Below are 24073 nucleotides of genomic sequence, written 5' to 3' on the forward strand. Positions count from 1 at the left end.
TCCACAATTTCAGGTATCCACTGAGGGTGTTGAAATATATCTTCTGTGGGTAAGGCAGCTACTATATGGCGTTCTCATGGTGAGACAGAAAACAAAGATGGCAACAGTGACCTGACAATGTTAATGTTCTCGTAAGTCAGAAAGAGCCATGTTGAGGACTGCGGGCAGCTCCGTTCCTAAGCTGCCTTTATGCTAAACAGAAGGAATGTCAGTCCCTGAGGGGAGGGAAAATCTGCTCCAAGAGCCAGAGACAGGCCAGGCCAGGGGGTATGGACCAAAGTGAGATGGAAAGGGTCCCCAAGGTGGCCTGAGAGACTCTTCAACTGGCGACCGGCTCCTGCCCTCTTAAGGGGAGCATTCACCTTGGACTTTTAGTATCAGCAGGTATTAGGCTCCTGGGATCAAACTCGGGATCCAGGGAAGAATATTGTGGAAGGAACATGTCTTGGTATCTGAAGTCCTGATGGGAGTTTTCATTTCAAACATTGTTGTTTTCATCTCTAGAAATTCAATTTCAGTCTTTTTAATGTCTTCCATATCTCTACTTAACATGTTCAAACTTTTCTCTAGCTTCTTGAACATATGGAATACAGTAATGTCCTGGGTGCTGATTCTCTCATCTGTATCATTATTGGGTCTGTGTCCCTTGATTGATTTTTTCTTCTCTTTATGGATGGTCCTTTCCTGGCATTTTACAAGCCTGGTAATTTTTGAATGGCTGCTAAACACTGTGAATTTGCCTTGTTTGGTATTGGATATGTTTGTATTCCTATAAAAATTCCCTGGCTTTTTTCTGGAAAGCAGTTACCAGCACACTGTTCAATTCCTTTAGGTCTGGCTTTTCGGCTTTGCTTGGTGGGGCCAGAGCAGCATCTTGTCTAGGGACCAAATAGCATCTTACTGTTTTTCCATTCCCGAGACAAAACCCTTCAAAGTATCCTTTCTGATGCCCATGAATCGTGAGGTTGTTGCACTCCAGCTGGTGGGAACAGGAACTATGTTCTGACTCTGGATGATCCCTGGAGATTGTTCTTTCTGATCGTTTTGGGTGATCACTCACATACACGCGCCAAAACACAAGGGGTCCTTCTGCAGATCTCTGGGCTCTTTCTTGTAAAAGCTCTCTACTCTCTGGTACTCTGCCCCGTGGAATCTAGCTCCTTGCCTCTCTGGACTCCCAGCTCCAGCTTCTCAACCCAGGGAGATGCTGGAGCTCCTTCTGGATACTCCTTCCCTGTGCTTTGCTGGAAACTCCTATGCAGTGAGCTGGGCAAGCACAGGGCTCACCTCATTTGTTTTCCAACCCTCAGAGGTCCCCGCCCTTTGCTGTCTGATGTCTACTGTCTTGAAAACTATTTTTTTCGGATTTCCCTGTTGTCTGTCTATCTGTCTCCATCTTTTTTTAAGTTGTCATTTTAGGTGAGAAGGTAATCCTTGTTACTCTGTCCTGGCTGGCTGGAAGCAGTCTCTGGCTTTGATTGTTGACCCTACATCTTGTGTGCTACTTGTTTTGGGAAGAATTAGTCTGCCTCATTCTCTTCTTTGCCCATTGATGAAATGGAGATAACAATACAATGATTAATCAGTGGATTCATATAGGGGATAGAATGTCACAGTCCGTGAGATTAGGCAAAGGAGTGTTCATACACAGAGGGGACTTGGAAAAGAACAAAAACAAAATGCCTGAGTGGGATGAAGCTCCCTCCCGAGCAGGAATCACCTGAGCCCGTTTCTCTCGCTAACACAGGGACACTTGTCTTAGTTGTTGCCCTGATCCCAACTGGTGACCCTGCCCTTTACATTGTGAACCTGCTGGTAAAGGGACTATAGACCAAAAGGCAACTTGTTTCCTTCTAGAACCATAGGGCACAAACCAAGTTTACCTGAAACATTTTGCTGAAGCTACACCACTACACAATTGTGCTATGATCAACAGAGTCTATGTGATTTGCAACTAAAAAATCAAACTTTTTTCTTCTTTATGCCTTATTTAAAATAGATAATTATTTTCACCAAACTCCTGTGAGGCAGACTGAATAGAACTATTAATTGAGAACATCTACCCACCATTATAAGTATATGGAACTCATTAGCTTATAATCAGTATATTAACATTTGAAAATAGTTATTTTTTTAAGGAAAACACATATTAAAATTACAACTTACTAAAGTAGTAGCCGGAGTGAGGAAATAAAATCATATGGCTTTTTTATTGAATGTTTATTTAGGCCAAACCAGTATGAGGCAGCTAGATTAATTACTTTTATACTGTTAAGTACTGTACATAGTTAATTATTTCATCTAAGTTGTGTCTGAGCCAGACCTGTGAATTACTGTTCATGCAGGGCGATGATGATAATTTATGTACTCCCTCCATCCTACGGCTTCTTAATATATCATTTTTGATTTGAAACTAGATGTTAAAAGTTTGTAAGAGGCTTTTAAAGGCTACCCTGTGACATAAGTTCTAAAATTATGTATTTACTTCAAAATCAAGGCTGACAACATGCTATGATAGAGTTATTTAGAGGGTGGAGTTACAATAGATTTTGTCTGAAAAATATATTCTCCCATGCTTCACTTTGGTCTGTTGACTCTCACAGTTTCACCTTGTGCTGTCTATTCTGCCTGATTTTGCAATGGGGATGTGACTGTGGGCCCCTAGCAGGTTTTCAACACGCACAAAAGCATATCTTACCCACTTTCCCACTATGGCCAATCAGACAGGTAATTGGGGTTACAAGTGCCATGACCTTGACTGCTGGGAAAGGTGCTCACAACCACCATGAACTCACCAAGCTAAGCAGATGACAAGAAAAGAAAGAGCAACGTTACATAACTGGAATAACAGCTTCCCAGAGATCTTTGTAAGCGCAGGCAGATGAAAGAGAACTTCAGAAGTTTTACAAATTCAAAAATTAAGTTTGAATAGATGCCATTAAAATAAAAACAGAAATGATGAAGGGATCAGTAAACACCAAAATAAACTGTTATCAAAATAAACAGATATTGGAGTCTCCTGGCAACCCCCAGTGCGGTCCTCAAGGACCAGCATCAGCACCCTCTGGGAGCTTCCTAGCAAAGCAGTCTCAGGCCCCACCCCACACCCCATGGGTCATAAACTGCATTTCAACAAGATTTTCCAGGTGATGTGTGTATGCGTTCAAGTGTGAAAAAGGCCGGTCTAGAGGGACATTTAGTTAGCACTTCAGCTTCCTCAGGGATCTAAGAGTTTGTTCCTCGTGTAGACTGGAGAGCCACCCCAAAGGCCGAGCCCCTTGGATGGAAGAAGGGTCCCGGTGAGGCAAAACTGTGTACAAAGAAAATTAAATCTATTTCACATAACATAAACGTCTGTCAACTCCATTTATATAATAAATGAACTGGATGTTATCTTTCAGAGGGAACTCAACACAGATGCAGATTTCTTGCTCAGACTTTGGTGGGAAGACCCTTGCTTATTTTACAATAAAGGAGTATTAAGAAAGGCCATGAAGTACTCCACCTTCCTGTGAACCACATTCTTTTTGTTTGTTTGTTTGTGGGAAATGTGTGAATTTTGCAATGTGAGTAATTTTAACGAACAACTGTTTTTTCCTCTCCTTAAAACGCAGGCACTTGCCTCACAACCTCTTCTTCCTGCAGAGGCTTTCAAACTGTTCAACCACTAGAGGTCTGTATTACCTATTTAAAAACATCATGCCCATCAGGCTGAGAGTTCCGTCTCTCAATTTCAACACCCATTTCTAAGTTTTAAGACTGAAAATCTTTTAAAGACACAACGCCACAGAAGAAGAAACACAACACTTTAGGGAATGGAGGAGAAAAACTCGTATGTGGAAGAAAAGGGGTCACAGTAATCCTGACAAGCTTAGAGGAGGCCTGAGAGGCAGCCTCACAAACTCAGAGACCTGAAGTCACCACAGGAGGGTCTGAAATTGACATCTATCAACTAAAAGCCCTTCGTGGGCTGTATCTTTCCCTGACAGAGGTAGATCTTTACCTTAACTGAACCTGTCTATTGTCATTTTGGATCAATAACATACTTCTAGAACGTCAGACTAATCCCCTTTGTCCAGACGCCTCACGGCACAATCTCCCACCAGAACAGGAGACCACAGAACCCCTCGTTGCTATCTTGTTCTCCCGAATACCATCTTTTTGTGCTTGGAAATGTTCACTGTTAACGATCACATATCCACCAGTGTAAAAGCAGTACGTGTCTTTCCACTTTACTTTTTATCCAATCCCAGAGGGTTCCCCTCTTTGCTTGCTCCTGCCTCCCTAATCATCACCGATGGATTTCGTCTAAGCCCCTTAGGTCTGTCGACTCCTCTGGTTGTAATGTGTAAAATAAGGTGCGAAACTGCCATTCTTAGAAGGAACATTCCCAAGTCCACTGAGATTTTGCTTCCTGGCTCAGATAAACACACAAAAGTTATCTACAGGTTTGAATATTTCTTTTTAAACATATTTTATTTATTTATTTTTTAGAAGGGAAGGGAAGGAGAGAGGGAGAGAAATATCAACGTGCGGTTGCCTCTCGTGAGTCCCCTGCTGGGAACTGGCCTGCAACCCAGGCATGTGCCCTGACTGGGAATCGAACTATGATACTCTAGTTCGCAGTCCCGTACTCAATCCACTGAGCTACACCGGCCAGGGCTGGATATTTCTTACACGGACAAATAGGAACCTTTCCATTCGGAAGGGGACTGCTTCCCCACCGCTATTCCAGACAGCTGAGAACAACTTTGTACTCTGAAACTCAGAAATCAACGTCCAGTCATAATTAGAGGAACAAAACTTATTTTCCGCAAAATAGTTTTCCCCAATGTGTTTTAAGATATCTACATTTTAACTTCAAACTTTAAAGCATTTATTTTCCTATCGCAACAAAAAAGTTAGAGTAATTTTATTAATTCTCGGGTTAGTTCATTTAAAACACCAATTTTACAACTTTTATGAGTGTTTTTAAATAAGATTTTCTTCTATTGGTCATCCAAGATTAGATTAAAAATTAATGTTCTTTCAAGCCTACTTTTTAAGGCTCTGCTGAAATTTTATAAACGAAATGTGTGAGCCTGGGTTTGCCTGGTTAAAGCTGTAAGAGAAATGATTGCTGGTGGCATTCCCAGTTCCTGGGCCTCCCAAGTTCTCACTATGTTCCACCTTCGCCCAGCATTTTCACTACAGCAGCCCGTTTGGGTTGGCCCTCCGCCAGGGACAGTGAAGGCTTGGAGCCCTCCAGAAATGTAAACATGAGGTGTTCCATTTACTGGCCACCTGATTAATAATGATGAAACCTTTCTTTCTGTAGCCTTATAGAGCAGGACTTCTAAAACACTGCCCACTTATAAATGCAGATATTTAAATGCAGTGGCTGAAAATATTACAGACATAAAAGCTATAATTTACTGACTATTGCACCAGGGGTTTGGGATTCTGATGCTAGATTTTCAGATTCTAATTATGCCTGCATTTGGAGTTAAGTGGCTACATTTGTTGCCAGGCAAGGTGTAAGCTAAGAGGCTCCCTCCTTTTAAAAGGCATGATTGCATAATGTTTCTGGTCTGTAACGCCTCCAGAAACATAAGCAGGTCTAGTGTGGCTTCTCTCTCAGTCTGTCACTTTATTAAAACACAACGATTTGCAAGTGTTATTTAGCAGATCAGCTGGGTTCATTTCAAAGGCTAATATTTAACAGAGGAGAAAATAACCCATCCCTATCCCTTTGAAAAGTGTTTTTGATGTATTCACAAGGAAATTACCTAATGTTTTATATAGATCTCCAATCTAGGATTCAAGATAATTTTAGTAATGTCTTACCCGGCTTGCCTACACAATCCAAATGATCAATTCTACAGCAAAAGGAAACTGATTCCCAGTGCAATCATTTACACTACAGACCACATTATTCAAAGTAGTTACGTTTTTCTTCATTTCCTGTTGCATTTCTGAGTATGGCTGGTGGCATATGAATTAATAGTTTTCTTACTGAAGTGTGACAGAAAAATACCTGCTTTACCCAATCCTGAACATACCTTTCAGAGCTCTTGATCTTCTATTATTGAAAGTAAGTACAGCTTATACTTGCATCCAATATCAGTATAAACCTATCATTAAATATTAATAGTGGAAACTTATATATGTATGAATATGTCAAAAGCAATACTGATATTATAGCATTTAATGGAAAACAGCAACAGGAAGATCCCAGGAGAATTTGATGGGTTACATCTGGGAAAGAAACGGTCACATAGGCATTGGAGTCAGTCCCAAAGTCTAGTTCTGGACCTGGCATTGATTCGAAATGTGGCCCCTTAGGCTCTGTGTCAGTGGAAAAAACGAAGCCAATAAGAGAACCTGGCCTGTGGGGTTTTTGTTGTTTGTTTTTGTTTTTATGGTCAATTAAGTAAGAAAAGGCAGATGAAGTGATTGACCCAGTGCTTGACCTAGTAAATGTCTCCTTAATAATGTTTGCTATGGTTTTCTCTGATCCTTTGTGTGTATACTTACAAAATAACAATATAATACAATGCCAATAATCAGAGTTGCCTGTAAGTGCGATTGTGAGAAGTAAATAAGACTATGTGTACGAAATAGTACCTGGCACTGGTTGCTTCCCAAACTTGACTCCCAGAGTTTTCACCCATAAAACCAGACTGAAAGTTGGGAGAGTTTCAAGAATGATTCATTTCTGGATTCGAGATTATTTATTTATTACTGAGGGAGAATATTTGCCGTTTACTTTAAGTCTCATTTGTTTCTTTCTGATCTGGATGATGACTTAAATTTATGACTCTACTAGATTAAGAAGATAAAACATTGCATTGAAATAAGAGTAAACTAGAGAGAAATTATTTTCAGTGCAGTTAAAAAACTGAAGTTAACAATCTGTTCAACCTCAGGAAATTGAAAGAAATAACATGATTGTGCTCAAAATGCTATTTTCAACCCTTTCATTAACACTAGCAATTGTTTTCCCTGTATAGTATCTCTTTTCAGGAGAGATTTCTGTGGGAGAGGGATTTGAAGGAAGCTGTGACTGGCTTTTTACTGGGGAAAGAATACTGATTCAATTTCAGTTATTATTTTAACTAACTTGTGTTTCCAACACTACTGAGATTTAGAATTAGAATTGCTGTACTTTGCAATGAGCACCAAAGAGAACAAAGACCAGCCTCTGACATATAACTAAAGAGGCTTTGCTTGGAGGAGGACTAGACTTGGCAGCTTGGCCTTTATGCAGCAATTTCCAAGGACACCCTGGAGTTATGAGAGGTACATGCTTCCTGAAATTAGAAGCACTTGCCTGGACAGAAGTCCACATCAATTCAAACTAACTTTCATGTTTCTCTGTGAGAAAGGGAAAACCTCTCTTTTAATGTTATCCATTGCATATTCTCAAAACGTTCTAGCTCCTTGCAAGGCTGATTTTATGGGATGTCGGTGATATGAGGGGTACTGGGAAATAAGTTCCTGTCTAGTTATAAATAAATAACTGTATCTTTAAGTAGCCCTTTGACCTGGAATTACACCAGAAGTTCTTCTGCAATTATGTTTCATTTTTAAAAATTTTTATTTTTTAAAATACTCAATGATGTGTCATTTTTTAAAGTTGATTTGAGAGAGAGAGAGAGAGAGAGAGAGAGAGAGAGAGAAAGAGACCGATGTGAGAAACATCAATCAGTTGCCTCCAGTATGCCCACTGACTGGGGATTGAACCTAACGTTGAACCTAAGGTTCAACTAAACCTTAGGTTGTGACCTAAGTATGTGCCCTGGGCTGGGATTAAACCTGCAAACGTTTGGTGTATGGGGTGATGCTCCAACTAACGGAGCTACTCAGCCAGGGCTCAGGTTTCAGTTTAAAAGACAGCCACACACCAGCAGTTAAGGACTGAACCCCACTCTTTCTGTCAACTCAGCACAATTCGGTTTCTAGGATCCTCCTTACATCACCACCTCTCTGGAAACCAAATCAGAATTCCACTAAAACGGTCTATGTGTGCATAAGAAATGTACACAGTTTACTGTAGCATTGTTACCAGCCATTGGGTATTATTTCCAGAATAACGTTGCATTTTTTTCTAGAATAAAAGAAAGTTGCATGTTTTCCCTCCTTGTTCATGATTCCCTCCTTCTCATTCATTACTCTCACAGAAGTCTCTAATGGCGGCCTGTAAAGCAGTTAAAACACTGGCCCATTTGGGGGAAGCATGACATCACAGATGGTTGTCTTTGCCTTAGCCCCATCTGCTAGAAATAGCAACGATGGCCTTTGCCTAAGCTGGTAGGAAAGGAGTTTAGAAAATCAAATTATCAGGACAGAAACTATTAGTCTTCATTTTCTTGTTTCCAACCTGCAAATACAAATTGTTAAATATGCCTGTTACCTAATCCTCATTAGGAAATCTTGAAGAATAGCAGGACAGAAAAAATAAGCATGACGATTATGAGAAAACGCCAACACTAAAAAATAACACAAAATCAGGATTGTTCTTCTCACTCACACTATCTTATATGTTTAGAGTTGGTAGAATTTGGAATCTTCCATGAAATAATTTTATTCCTAGTTATATGTGGATGAATGCCACATGTAGCACCCCAACTATGTCTTTTTGTTTAGAATTCTCTTTTTTTTGATATGAGGACAAAATAATTTAAATGGAATAACTAGTGCATAAAATCATTTTACATTCAATGGTATCCCTAGGACTTATAAAGTTCATTGATGTATGTAAGAATAAGAATTATTAAAAATGGTTTAATAGCAGGGTCATTTACCCTCTTTATTGCTTGAGTTTTCGTTTAAGGCCCAAAGACATGGAATTCCAGGTAAGTGATAGGCAAAGCGTTTTAAAAATATACTAAAAGCACTAAGCAAATCAGTTGGGTGTTCAGGAGAAACTGACATCAAATAAAGGTTTCTAAGGATTAGAGTTTGAGGGATAGCCACAGAACTCTGGCCACTGGTGATTGAATCATAGGCCTGACTTTACAGATCCCTAATTTTGGAAATATTTCACTATATTTCAAAATATTTTAAGTTTTTAAAGCATTTAGGTTTTAAAATTCATTTGGTTCCTTTCTTCCAGCATCCATTCTAAATGTCTAGTTTGTCTACCTGTTTGTTCATTCCCTTCAATATCTGGTCACTCTGATCTGTTCTTTTTGAGGGAAAAATCGGGACAACAGAAAACCAAAACAAAAACTTCCCCTTTTCCTGCCACTGCTTCAGCATTCTATTCCCACCCACCATGACATCTAATATACTTTGTTGAATATTTTACTTGCTTGTTTTCCTATGTGCACTAGAACATAAGTTGTAAGACATGGTTTTTTGTCTGCTCTTCTCACACCTTGTCCTTGGTGCTCAGCATAGTGACTGGCACGCAGGTGCCTAACAAAAATACTTACTGAATCACAGCAGAATCTGTTGCAAACTGCAGCTCTAGATAGGAATAACTTGTATTTAATACAATTCACTTCTCATTCAGGATTCTTACTCTCATGACATTTCTTCGATATTCCTATTTTGGAGTAAAAGAAACTTTAGGATTACCCACACCCTTTCAATAACAAACTTCTAGGTTATGAAAGTTGCAAACTGGAATGTCATCAGGATTTGGGCAGGTAAAGAAAAGTATGAAACACCCAGTATAAGGCATTAGGGAATGGTGGGGTCTGTGATAAATAGGAAGTTCATATACAACTCTACTTAGAGGTGTTCAGATGAAAAATAAAATTTAAATTATAGGTCTGACAGAAGAAAACCTGTGTACCTGTGGTTTCAAAGGTCTGCTTTAGCTGTCGGTCCACCGATAGCTTTAGCTGTCGGTCCTCTGCCAGTAGGTCCATGGAGACATTTTCTAAGTCACAGTGTGTTTCCTACCTCTTTTCAACTATATATGCAAGCTTGGGTAAATGTGCATGACTCCCCATCAGGACAGAAATACTCAGCTGATCAAATCTAATTACATTTGCTTTCCAACTAAATTGTGTATCACCCTCCCCTCTTGTGAGAGATATGGCCCCTCTTGGGTCCTCAGCATCTGGTTATTGCAAACCTAATTAATTTGAGACATTTCATTAATAAAGTTAACTAAAACTAATTATACATATTGAATAAAAGTTCCTCTGAAATGAATTATTCTATTTAGCTTAAGGGTTCTTAATTGTTAGAATGAATTGCTGAGGAGGACTGCAGAATTACTTTCTCTTGGGATGTTCAGCTATACAGTTATATAAATTCAACCAATATGGATTGATGGATGAGGACACCACAGAAACAAAAAAGAAATTGATTAAATATAAAAGTTAAAGTTATCGAAACATCTTCCTATGAAGATAAAAATCACAAAATTGGCTACATAGATCTCTTCATTTTAAGATGTCAAATTAGGTCTGTTAAATTTGTTGTATCTTAAGAAAGCTAAAGTAAGTTTTTAAATACATTGACATTTATTGTTTTATTTACAGGATAAGTTTTTTTACTTGATTGGTGCATATTTCATTTCTAATTTTTAATTCAGATGGTATGTTTTCCCTAATTTATCCATCTAATTAACTCTACATTCTAGCAGAGATGCAGGAAGAGTTGCTGCTGCTTCGGCTGCCCGGAACCAAGCGGAGGCAGTGTGGGCTGGAACTTCTCACAGGGCCATTTCCAATGCTCCCTTTTTGTTCAGTTGTGTATAGATAAACATGCTGTATGTAAAGCAAAGACTAGCATTCATTAATGGTTCAGAGTTAAATAAAAGAGGGCTAGTCCATTAGTGTTACATATATCACATGAGAAGCTGTGGTCATCAATGATTCTAATTTGCATTGCCTTTACACTGCCAAAGCAGGTTGGACTTCCAACAGTTGTTTTATCCTTTTGCTCTATCTACTGACCCCACTGAAGGAACCGGGAGGCAGCAAAATGCCCACGTTTTTCTTCCTTTTTGACCTGGGACCATCATAGAGAAGCCGAGGTTCAGTCTCCAGGTCAAAAGATAGCCTTTAGTTACTGCCTGGTCTTACCTACAGCAGCTGTTTGTTTTCTGTGGTGGCCCATGCTGTGTGCACAAGTATTTTGGCTTTGCCTGGCTGAGAGGAGGAGGAAGGCTGCTCCTGATTGGATGCTGGACTTGCGGTATGATATTGTTCCTGTTGTCCCAGGGCCCCCTGGCTGAGTCTAGCATTTGTTTAAATTTCGGAAAGGGGCCAAAGACCTAGTTCTAGATAACTGGTTACCTTCTGCCAGGGATGCACTATATTAGTGCATTTCTAAGATAGTTTAGACCTTTCTGAAATTTAAAAAAATTACTCCTAAATGTCTAAATTTTCTCAAACATTTTAAAGAGAATGACTAACTAGTTGAAGGGAGAGGATGACAACACTTTTGGTACTAGTCAACAGTTCTTTCTGCCAACGAAACAGAGCCTCTAAATTTAGAGGCTAATTCTCTGAGCTCCTTCAATTGTTGAAATATTAATGGTAATATAATTTAAATTAGTCTCCTACATAGTTATGTGCTAAGCATATATACTTATATTACTCAAAGCTAGGGATAAGGTTTATGTAGAATAACAAGTTATTTGGAGCATATTGTATAAAAATACATAATTTTGTTTACTATAAAAATACAAAAATACAAAAATATAAAAATACAAATACAATTCTATGAATTGCTAATGTTTATTTTGCCTTGTTTTTCATTGGTAAGACTCTAAGATTTGTATTTTACAGTTACAAATTGGGTTCAAACTTATTTATGATTTCACTGAAAAATGATACTTTTAAATGTGCAAATAGAATATTGGATGAACATTTATATACCTTTTCCACAGCAAGTTATATAGCTGTTTCAAACCCTTGGTGCTTCGATGACTCAAAGACAAATTTATTTTTAATTTTTTGCCTTGTGCAACATACAACTATTAGTCCAGGAGCCAAATGTAATTGAACTAGTAGGTGTAAATGAATGGAAAGTCATTGACACTGACAGTTTAATAATGGGGTCGAATTAGTAGAAAATGGTGACAGAGAACTTTAAGAATATACTATAATACGAGGTGATTATATTCATTAATATTAAAAACAAACTACTGTTAGCTGTGATACATATACTTTGGAAATAAAAATGGAGACTTCTAATACCTTGTACATTTCCACTAAAAAAGAAGAAGTGGTCTAAGATTTATTCTGTTTAGCACTCAAATTGTCCAAAAACATAAATCAGCTTCAGCTTCTACAATGGAAACACACCTATAACTGTAGAAAAATAATACTTTACAGAAAATAAGTAGTAGTAAAGAAATATTGGCCTTTGAAAATGATCCTAAATCTTTGGTTTAGTGTTTCTTAAAGATGTCAGTGATATAGGTAAAAAAAGCCAGTAGCCAGTAGCCATATATTAGCTCAATATGATTGTGTGTACCCTTTTTCACAAGTTTTAAGAAAACAAAATCTTATGACTTTAGGAAAGTATATAAAATATTATCTTTTAAAGTAAGATTTATTGAAATATAATCTATGTACAGTAAAATTCACCCCTTTAAGGTATATGGTGTGACGAGTCTTGATAAATGCATCCAACTGTAATGTCCACTACAGTCAATGCACAGACTATTTTCATCACCCCCCAAAAGTCCCCTGTACCCCTGTCTCCTCCTTCCAACCCCAATCCTTTGGCCTCATCAGTTGATTTCTGTCCCACTAGCTTTGCCTTTTCCAGACTGTCATATAAATGGAATGACACCGTGTGTAGCATATCCTGTCTGCGTCTTTCACCTGGTGTCATCCTCATTTGCTCCTTTTCAGTGCTGAGTGGCATTTTATTGTATGGACGGAGCAGTTTCTTTCCCCATTTCCCTGTTGGTGGACGCTTGGATTGTTCCTAGTTTTGGGTGATTATGAAAGAAGCTGTTATAAACATTCATGTTCAGGTCTTTGTGTGAACATGTATTTTCATGTTTCCTAGGTAAATACCTGAAAGTAGGGAAGGTGGGTCACTATACATTTATTTAAGTTTATAAGAAATCGCCAAACTTTCACCAACTGGCTGTACCTGAGGAAGGCTTTTAAGAAGCTAGAACTATACCAAAGTGTATGAAGGTGAAGGAACCTGATTCTCATTGAGCACAGATTTATTTTTATTTTATATCCAATTTTAATAGGTTTAGTTAGTAGACTTTTTTAAAAGCCCACAATGGGTTAGAAAGAGTAAGCTAGAAGGCCTAAGAGATGTGTTACAATTGGAAGCATCCAAAAATGATACTTGCTAATATGACTGTATTTACTGATTTAAAAGCAAAAGGCAGAAAAAGGCAGAAACCTACAGGGCTGAAATTTTTCTATATAATTTCTATCTGACAAGCTCCCAAACATATCTATATATTAGAATCACCTGGGAATATTTAAAAAGTTTCAGAGCCCAGGTTACCCCCCTCCCCGCCCCCAGTGGATAAATCACAAATCTGGGGGAGAGCACAGGCATCAATATTATTTTTAAAGCTTCTGGATGATGTCAGTGTGCAGACAAGTTTGGAACCACATCCTAGAAGCAAACAAGGATGCAATTGAAGAAGCACGGATGTGGAACCCAGGGACCTGGAGCTGCCCAAATGGCTCTGGGTAAGCCCCAGCTGTCCTGGCTTCAGGACTGTCTTCTCCACAATCAGAGGCTCGGGGTGGGTGAGCTCCAACATGCTCCTGCATTAAAATTAGGTGGTTGTAGCTGTCATTAGACAGATAACTGTCATGCTGAGGAGACTCCATTTTCCAAGGAATGGCTGGCTCTATTCTGAATGGTTTATTTCAGGGACTTCTTGAAAAGAATTTTGCTCACCTGATGACATTTTTATTCCGTATATTTACACAGTTATATTTGTTTGCTCTTAGATGAGATTTATGTATGTTGCTAAAAACAGTTCAAGCCTGTGGAGCAGTTTTTTGATTACTGAGGATAACTTCTTTTGATTAGCCTGATTAAAATAAAAAACAACTTCAAGTACTTCTTAAAAAGAATTATTTGTATGGCAGTTGTGACACTTCTCAGCTAATTTTAGAGCTGGTCTCAGGAGCTAAGGCATCTAGGTTATATTTTCAAAATGTTGCTTTATTTGACAAATGTATAGGAGATTTGGACTGTTGGAGGGAATTCAAAGCTGAGCAGATTCCATACAGGTCAGAGTTTTGAATGTGCTCATCTCAGTAAACCAATGCCATTGTTACTGACTAGATTGTGAGAAAATTTGATATTGAAGATCCTTAGGTATGATTTCATGAAATACTTAATTTTATACATTTGCATATGCAAATACACAGGAAAAAGAAAAGGGGGCTATGTGAACTATATACCAGATAACCTACTGAGAAAACTAAAATGCAGAAATGATTTTAAATTTCCAAATAAATTTAAGACAGTACACAACCTTCTTACTAACAGAAGTTTGTTGCTTTGTTAATAAATACATTGCCCTGGCTGGTGTGGCTCAGTGGATTGAGTGCTGGCCTGAGAACCGAAGGGTCGTGGGTTTGATTCCCAGTAAGGGCACATGCCTGGGTTGCAGACCAGGTCCCAATGGGGGGGCGAGTGAGAGGAAACCTCACATTGATGTTTCTCTCCCTCTCTTTCTCCCACCCTTCCCCTCTGTCTAAAAATAAATAAATAAATCTTTAAAAAATAAAAAATAAATTTGTTTATAGTACTTTCTATGATGATAGAAATGCTCTATATTTGTGCTACCCACTGTGTAACCATTAACTACATGTGTCTATTGAACACTTGAAAGTGGCTAATATTGGGCTGGCCAAAAAGCCCGGTTAGTTTTTTCTGTAAAATAAAAGATATGTTTTTCATTTTCATCAGTAAATTTATTGATTTGAATATTTTGAGTATGTTGGCTATCTCCTGCTATTGACTTCTAGTGGGTAGAGCTCAGGGTGCTGCTAAACAGCCTCTAATACATAAGACAGCCCCCACAGCAAAGAATCATTTGGCCAAAATGTCAATAGTACCAAGAAACTCTGCAAATTACTTCTGACACGTTTGATCAACCACAGAACTTTCTCTATACACTGCACAATTTTTTTCATTTCAGTTGTGTTTTTACCTTCCTTTAATTAATAAAGCATAATGTACCCAAAATAATGAGTATTTACTCCCATCTTCAATATTAAAATGACTGCACACAAATTTACCAATTTTAATAATTTTTTTAAAAATGCACACTGACCCTGGCTGGTGTGGCTCAGTGGACTGAGTGAGCACCAGACTGGAAAGCAAAGGGTTGGAGTGATTCCCAGTGAGGGCACATGCCTGGGTTGCAGGTCAGGTCCCCAGTAGTGGGTGCACGAGAAGCAACTACACATTGATGTTTCTCCCCCTCTCTCTAAAAATAAATAAATAAAATCATTTAAAGCTATGCATACTGATATGACAGCTGTCACAATACAATCTAACAACATTGTTTCAAATGAAGTTGAAGACAACAAAGCACCACTAGAGCCATTGTATGGAAAAAACTAAACAGACTTTTTAGCCAACCCAATAAAACCGAGGGACTGAATTTATAATTTCATTTAGTTATAATTAATTCATATTTAAATTAAAATAGCCATATGTGGCAAATGACAACCATATTGGATAGTGTCGGTCTATAGATTTTAAGTCCCTGAATATGGCCTTGATTCTCTTAATTGTCCTAATCAGGTTTTCCCCATTTTCATAAATAGATTTCAGCCTAAATTCTTTTGGTCCTGTAAAACAAGGTTTGCAATGCTGTTTACACATTACTGGTTTAAATCAATAAGAGATCAGAGCTCTGTAGTCATTTAAAGGGATGTTACAAAGTTCAAAAGGTCCTCCTAAAAACACTTTTTGTGTTTCAATATAATGCCTTTGGGTTGGGATGGGGCCTTGGAGATTATCTAACAGGAAACAGAAGGCAAAGTTGCTAATTAGTGGCAGGACTGGTATAGCATCAATCTTTAACAAACAAAAAATAACAGCCCTGACTGGTGTGGCTCAGTTGGTTGAGTGTCATCCTGCAATGCAAAAGGTTACTGGTCAGGGCACATGCCTGGGTTGCAGGTTCGGTCCAGTTCAGGGCACAAACAAGAGGCAACTGATCCATGTTTCTTTTTCATAAGGATGTTTCTCTCCTACTCTCTCTCCCTCCCTTTACCTCTTTCTAAAAATAAATAAAAAATAACAAACAAACAAATAAATAAATAACATCTTTTAAAAAACCTTAGAATTAACCATGTTTTGCTTATTCATCTGAAACTTAAAAGTTTGAAAACGTTTAAAATTTCACATGTTTTCTTCAGTGTTTTGCCATTTGTAAGCAAAATATCATAGTTATATTGGAAGTTTTGCCACAAATGTGTGGCTGTTAGAAGCTGAGGGCTTCCAAAATGTACGAGAAGGGTGGAGGGTGCAAGGATCATTTCCAGCAGGAAGCCCCGCGTTACTGTCCAGCTTCTTCCACTGCAAGGCTGACGGCCTATTACGGATTAAAAGCACCTTTTATTCGGTCTCCTAGCAGGTAAAATAAAGCTTCCTGTCTTAGTGTCTTCCTAACTAGGACATATATTTTAAGAACTTTTTCCAAAGCTGAATTTTTTTTTTTTTTTGCTGAAAACACGAGTAGTCTAGCTTCCTAGGCTTAACTACACCTCAAAAGAAAAAAAAAGAGAAAGAAAAAAGAAAAACCTTCTAAAGATTTACAGTGACAGAACTCTGTGGAATGTTACTATATTTATCTCTGAGATTAAAGCAGTACTAAATAGTTTCCTAACACCACCATGGAGTATCATACAACAAGTATTTACTACCTGCCAATTGAGCAAATAATCAAGTCCCCTCAACGTTTGTCTACTCACCCACCAGCTACTTTCTACTTTGATAAAATACAATCACATATATGGAGAAAGGGGAAGTTATTCTATCCATTCTACCTAGAGGGATTAGGGAGTGTTTCCCCTGCTACTTTGGGATGAGGTTTTTGTTGTTGTTGTTTTTTTTAATCCTCACCCAAGGATATGTCCATTGATTTTTAGGGAGAGAAAGAGAAGAAGTGGGGAGAGGGAGACAGAGAAAAATATCGATCAGCTGCCTCCTGTCAGCACCCTGACCAGGGATCAAACCCCAAATTTAGGTATGTGTCCTGACCAGAAATTGAACCTGCAACCTATCCTGCAAGCTAGGTAAATTCAGTAGTGTATTTATTTTTAATGAAGCCCCTGTGATAGGAGCTGGACCAACAAGGAGCCACAGCTGCCCTTTCAGGTTCTCAGTAAATTCTCTGTTGCATGGCTCTAGGGGGTTAGACTGCGTGGGGATTAAAGATGCCTCTCCCTCCAATTTCATAGTGCCATTTTCCCTGTATCTTAACGCAGTAAGGGAGACGTTTGTAAGAATGGGACTGAGAGCAAGCAGGTCAATTTTAAGGTTTTTGAGCTTCTGGAAGTAAGTGGTGGGGCAAATCTCCTACTTTATGGCTATGAGAGAGCACATCATTCTCCCCGGGGTCTTCTGAAGCCCTGGACTGTGCAGCATGGACAGCACTGTGCAAGCCCTCACCCATGCCACAAGGAGACCCTTGTCACAGGGAATGCAAATCTCTCACGCGGCTTCACATCCATTCATACAGGGCTATCTTGGTGATTCCAACACCATTTATATTTAAACTCCTATAAATATACTCGTGTGCTTAAGCTGTTTATTGGAAGGGATGGGGTAAGACTGAAATTTCCTTCTGTGCTTCCTCTCTTTCTGTCACTGGACAAGGGCATGTGTGGCTTCTTGTGCCACCTCCCCTGTTGACACATTACAAGAGACTCCTGATGGATATGTAGATACAGGCATAAGTGCTATAGGCTAAGGCATTTACCTGGATGCTGAGCTTCTGGAATGATGTCAGTAACTTATTTAGATAAAGACCCAGCCACTTTAGACCAATTTATGAGGTATCGAATCTGGAAAGAAAAAGATTAGTGTGATTCACTGGATAGTTAGCTTTTTATTTTGTAGTTTACAGAGTAAGCATTAACATTACATCTCATGAATGTTTGTGGAGGGAGTGAAATTATCTGGTCCCCATCAAGGACATATTTTTCCTTGTACAGAGTCAGCCTGCACTAAAGGGCTGTGCCGTCAGGGGACCTCATCCTCCTCTGCTCCTAGTCAGCGCCTTCCCCCATGCCCAGTAGAGACACACTAGAGAAGAAATAGAATATTTGGGGGTAAAATAGTATAATTTTATGTTTAGACACTTCTGTAGACATAACTACTAAATATAAGAAATATAATACATGAGATTTTTACTTGTGAATTTAGTAAAACTTTGACAAATGATTAATTTTAATACAAAGCTTATATTAAGGTGTTATGAAACCATAATTTTAAAAATATCATTTCATAAGATCTATGTTTTTATATTTCAGAGAAGTAATACTTCCATGTGATATAAATGTCAAGTTACAGATGAGTATAATGTAAAAATACATGTCTCCTAGCCCTCTCTAATTGTCTCTCTGGATCCACTTCCCAGAGATACTTCCTACTACTAGTTTCTTATATATCTTTTTAGGACTTTAAAAAAATGTATTTACATGCACCCTGACTGGTGTGGCTCAGTGGACTGAGTGCTGACCTGCAAACCAAAGTGTTGCTGGTTCAATTCCCGGGGCACAGGCCTGGATTGCCTGGATTGTGGGCCAGGTCCCCAGTAGGGGGCACTTGAGAGGCAACCGCACACTGATGTTTCTTTCCCTCTCCTCCCTCCCTTCCTCTGTCTCTAAAAATGATAACTTACTTAACCAGCCCTCTATTAATGGACATTAAGTTTTTTCTTTTTCTTTTCAATTTCCATTTTTGGCTGCTTTAAAAATTGCCTCAAGCCCTGGCTGGTGTAGCTCAGTAGATTGAGCATGGGCCTGTGAAGCAAAGGGCCACGGGTTCGATTCCCAGTCAGGGCACATGCCTGGGTTGCAGGCCAGGTCCCCAGTAGGGGATACATGAGAGGCAACCACACATTGATGTTTTTCTCCCACTCTCTCTCCTTCTCTTCCCCTCTCTCTAAAAATAAATAAACAAAATATTTTTTAAAATTGCCTCAATTATCACATCTATACATATGCATTTTTGTACTTATTTAAATATGTAATGTATTTATTTATACTTATTTGAATAATTATTGAATTATTACACTAAGATCAGTTTTACACTAAGATTTTGAAAGATACTTACAAAATGCTTTCTATAAAAGTTAATTTATGATACCAAAAATCTGGCTTTTCTCAAATCTTAAATTTTTTTCTCCTCAGATAAGTAAAAAAGTATGTATTTGCTTGATTTGCATTTCTTTAGTTATGAAATAGACTGAGTTCCTTTTTCTTTCTTATTTTATGTAGTTATTCTTCTACAAGTTTGCCCAGTCATGGCTTTTGCCCATTTTTCAAGTAGGTTGTTCATTGTTTCTTACTTGAAAGAGCTCATGTTATGTTAAGGAAACTGGCATTTTACATGCAATATGTGGCAAATTGCTTTTCCAAGTTCCTGTTTATCTTTTTACTTTGTTTACGGTGTTTTTTACTATATAGCCATTAATTTTTTTAATGTACCCAACTTTATAAATGTTTTTCCTTGTGGATTTGGGGTTATTTTATGTAAAAAAAATTAAAGCTGAATAGGTTATATATTTTTTTAAAGAACATATATCAATGTTACTAAAGCATTGTTGTATAGGAGAATTTTGGCATTAGAAGATCTATTTTTAGATTCCCATTTCTTGGTAGTTTTGTTGTTATAGCAAAAGAAATTTCCCGTAAGATGATTTATCCCATAAAATGCTACTGTGGTGTGAATTCTGTGGAATCCTGTAAGGGGCCAGTGTACCCTTCAGGGGTAAAAATTAGAGCCAGAGTCAGATGTATTGGTATCATCCTTCAGAGAGTTAATGGTGGTTGTCTAAGATCTGAAGTCTAGAGTGGGCTAGAAGGCAAGTAATAGAAATCCCAAGACAAACAGAAAGTAAGAAGTATAAAAGTAATAGAGGTTATCATTGGAAATTTTGAAAGCATGTGAAAAAAAAGAAAGGAAAAAGTCACTTTTGATCTTAGCCTTGATCTTAATAACCCTCAAAAGCTTTTAAGATTTGTTATATATTTTTCTAGTCTTTGTTATCTGTTCTAAAAAGATGCAGGCATTTCCAAATATATCAGTGATTTTGACTCTCAATTTGTGCTAATATACTTCAATTATTTTCATTATAACACCAATGACCCAACTAAGACCTTCATGGCACCTTGACAAACATCTACCAAATACACACACATGCTGGATCGCACTCAGGATTTGTGTTTCACACAATGCTTTCTCACTTACAATGACCTCTCTTTGTCATTAGATATTTTATAACATATTACATCAAATGTCTCTTTATATAAATATATTATGGCTTTATAATACTCTATCATGTGGCTTAACCTAATGGGAATTTTAAAAAATAGAAATAGATTTGTGTTTCTCTCAAAAATCCATTTTGTTAACTTAGCAGATCGAACACCTACACACATTCAAGAAATTATTATGTAGTGATCACATCAGATTCTTTCTCATTCCTGATAAAGTGGCTGCTATTAATTGTGTAAAGGTTAGGAGCTGGAGAGAACATGGTATAATGCCTTTTATGTGAAGTGACATCATTTGATTTGAAAGAGTTAGAATATTAAAGCCGGGCTAATGGAGCATTCTCGTGGTGGGGGTATACCGCACAGATTTAGAATCTTGTACAGCACATTTGAATTGGGTAACAAGAAGAATTTGGTTAAAATGTGAAGAAAGTACATGTGATAATAAACTTTCTGCTAATGTAGAAAGTTTAGTAGAAGAATTGTGAGATTTTTTCTAATTTGTGTAGAAAAAGCCTGCTGCATATTATCCTCAGTCACAGTCACAAATATTTGGCCTTAGTGAGACCAGCAGGATTCTAAAGAGTCATTGAGGATCACTGGCACTGTGAAATGTATCGGTAGTAAGAAACACTGCCTGCCACCTGCGGATGTCTCCTGGATGCTTCTTCCCCTTGGTTTTGACTTAACTGGTCACTTATGAGTTAGATGACTTACTGTTTGTGCTGCCTGTACATCTAAAGTTCCAGATCCAAGTAGCTAATGAAATTGTCTCCTGAGGATGTGTCCATTTATTACTGAGAAACCTGTGTCTGCTCAGTCGTGGTGACACATCTCAGCCCTTAAATACAATCACAAGGCGCCCAGAGTCAACTCAGTCTTTTGAGCGACATCAGTGAGCCCCTGTCAAAACGACAGACATCCGCCCGACTCCAGCTGCCAACTGCCAGACAATCTATGTGCCCAGGGAGAAACTGTTCGGAGACTGAAGCATTCTCAGAGTCGCTGGCTTAAAATAGGTTACCTCTTGCTTGCAGACAGACTGGTGAGCAACTATATTCAACTACAGTTTTGTAAATAATTGCTTATATATATTTTAAAAGCTAAAAATATGATCTATACTTTGAGTTGGAACGAAGAGTTTATGTATGTAAGGAGTATCCTGTTCAATTCAAGAGGGAACTTTTTTTATAGCATCAGAACACCAAAAAGTAAAAGAAAATTTTAGTTAAGGTAAGAAAAAACTAGAGAAAGCAAACCTTAAATATTAGATAATGGGCTGGCACAGTTTTAGTATTTATTTCCCAACTACAGAAGGAATTTCTCGAATTCTTCATTATTGTACTTAGATGTAAGATGGCAGGCAAATGTTATAACTAAAATGGAATGATCTTCTTTTTCCCATGAGGGAAATAGAACTGGATTTCAAATTAAAGTTTTAAATGAATTCTCGAATAACCCACTGGCCTTAAAAAGCAAGCAGAGTAGTGGAGAACAGATAGTGGGGTGGCAGCTAAGAGCGCAGGAATCAGTATTCGTGTTTAAAACATTAGCAGTTACTGCATTTGGGAGAGCTATTTATCTCCTTATCACTCAGTATCCTAATCTACACAGTGAGGGTAAAGCAGTGAATATCTTATAGAGATCTTGTCAGGATTAAACAAAACATGTTTAAAGGTTGAACATTGTGTTTGACACATTTTATGTGCAGTTGGTTTTATTTAAAATATTTACTTAAAATCCAAGAAAATAAGCCCTAGAAACATTCTGAACAAGGCATAGGTGGTTATGCTTCTCTAACTTTAACGTGCATCCAAATTCCCTGGGGATCTTGTAAAAAATGCATATTCTTATTCAGTGTTTCTAGGTGGAGTCTGAGATTCTGTATCTTTACCAAGCCCCTAAGTGATGTCCATGATACTGGTCTGGGAGCCTTGACACCCAAGGTAATTGTGGATGGCTGCTCTTGATTTGTGGTCCAGAGGGGAAAAGGGCAGAAAGAAGAGTGCAGATAATATGTATGAGATTTAAAATGCTCCCCACACGATTGTTATATGCTTGCCTTACTTGTTCCCTAACACCTTAAGAGTTACTGACTTGGTATATCAACATTTCACTATTTTTCATTTCTCTTTTTCTTACTCGTTTCTCTACTTGACCCTTGCCATTACCGCTTTAGATTAAAAAAATGATATTCATTTCACTTAGCTCCCCAGTTAGTAAGGCTAAAGCGTCAACTCTAAGTCACTGTATTGTACCAGAATAATATACTTCAATGAGATTAGAAAAAATGGTTTCTAAAATTTCTCTTCTAAAATATAGGAATTTGAAAATGTATTTAGCATTTTAGCTTTAGCAGAAAACAATGAAACAACAAAGAGGCAAGCACGTGACTCGTGGAGCATTTAGTAATGGAATACACGGAGGCACGGGGTGTGGCCCACGCCACCGAAGGGGTTATACAATCCCATGAGGAGGGAGAAGCTGCTGTGGTTCTTGTGGAAGTGGCCAGAATCAAACAATGTGACCACATTAGATATTCCACCCGGTCTGAGAGTTGTTTTTAAATGGTTCCCCACCCCAGTGGCACTGAAATGATGAGAGAAACCCTATCTAAATATGTACTTAGCTTGACCAACATTTTTCTAGGACAAAGATCATTTTCTACTTTGGTGTGTCCGCCGGGCTTGATATCACTTAGCTCCACAGTATTCCCTCTGTAGGTATCTTCTGCTATTGTTGATACTATAACTGATATATTCCGTCAATACAGTTCTTCATTTTCCAAGAGGACTTTGATTAATATAAAATGGGAAATATCTAAAGAAAACTTAGAGAGCATATTAGCTATCATAGACTCTTTTCGAGAGTGTACGCCCTATGTGTAGTTCTCCAATATTCTTACTCTGAAGTTAACCATTCAAAGTTTTTAAATCTATTGATCTAAATAAGATTTTAATATCATTTGGTGAAAAACAAAGCAGGTTACATACATATAAAATGAACAAGGAATCCTATAAAAGTTGATTCACACTGAATGATTATTAATCCTATGATTTAAAATTTTAAGAACATTTAGAGTTGGGACTTGAAATATAAAGGCGTAACAAGATTAGGAAAAACAAGCATACGCATTTCTTACCCATTTTCCAAATTTGTTAATGTTAGAAAATTAAACGTTAGACTAACAACACAATTTAAAGAATTCTTGGGTACAAAAAGGAAACTCTACCAAGAACTGGCTGATTCCAGATATTCATTTCTACTTAAGACATTTAGATGATGCATTTATTTTAGAAACCAAACAAACAAAAGAAAAAACATCTTCTAAATTGAGCTATAAGAATAATGTTAAATAAAGCAGCCATACAGTATTTATAGTATACAGTGATTCTTTGTTAGTGAAATATCTTGAAAGGATATTTTGGTTGTCACACTCAAGGGAATTTTTCTCCTGTGGCCATCTACTGTGAATAGAATCAAGATCAAATAACAAAGCGTTAATGTGAATGAACCAGAGCTAAGAGCAATATTCACCTGTCATTTCTGTGACTATTCTAAATACACTTTGTTTTCTATTTCCAACTGTCAAATTTGACATTAAAGTAATCACTCACTAATGAAACATCTGGCAAATATACATGCCTTTAGGGCTTTTTTTACTG

General features: G+C 37.8%; 1 protein-coding gene across 2 annotated transcripts in view; it reads right to left on the bottom strand.

Moving 5' to 3' along the window:
* Positions 1-24073, bottom strand: part of AGTR1 (angiotensin II receptor type 1) — a 47555-nt gene that overhangs the window by 20202 nt on the left and 3280 nt on the right. The window contains exon 2 of one of the 2 annotated variants that reach the window (XM_037061859.1): positions 17888-17972. The exons of the other annotated variant lie outside the window; for it this stretch is intronic. The gene's annotated coding sequence lies outside the window, so the exon portion shown is untranslated. The remainder of the gene's footprint in view (positions 1-17887; positions 17973-24073) is intronic. 2 annotated transcript variants of the gene reach the window in all.

Source organism: Sturnira hondurensis, unplaced genomic scaffold (genome assembly GCF_014824575.4).
Source record: "Sturnira hondurensis isolate 20B ecotype Veracruz unplaced genomic scaffold, ASM1482457v3 Scaffold0013537, whole genome shotgun sequence".
Taxonomy (NCBI): domain Eukaryota; kingdom Metazoa; phylum Chordata; class Mammalia; order Chiroptera; family Phyllostomidae; genus Sturnira; species Sturnira hondurensis.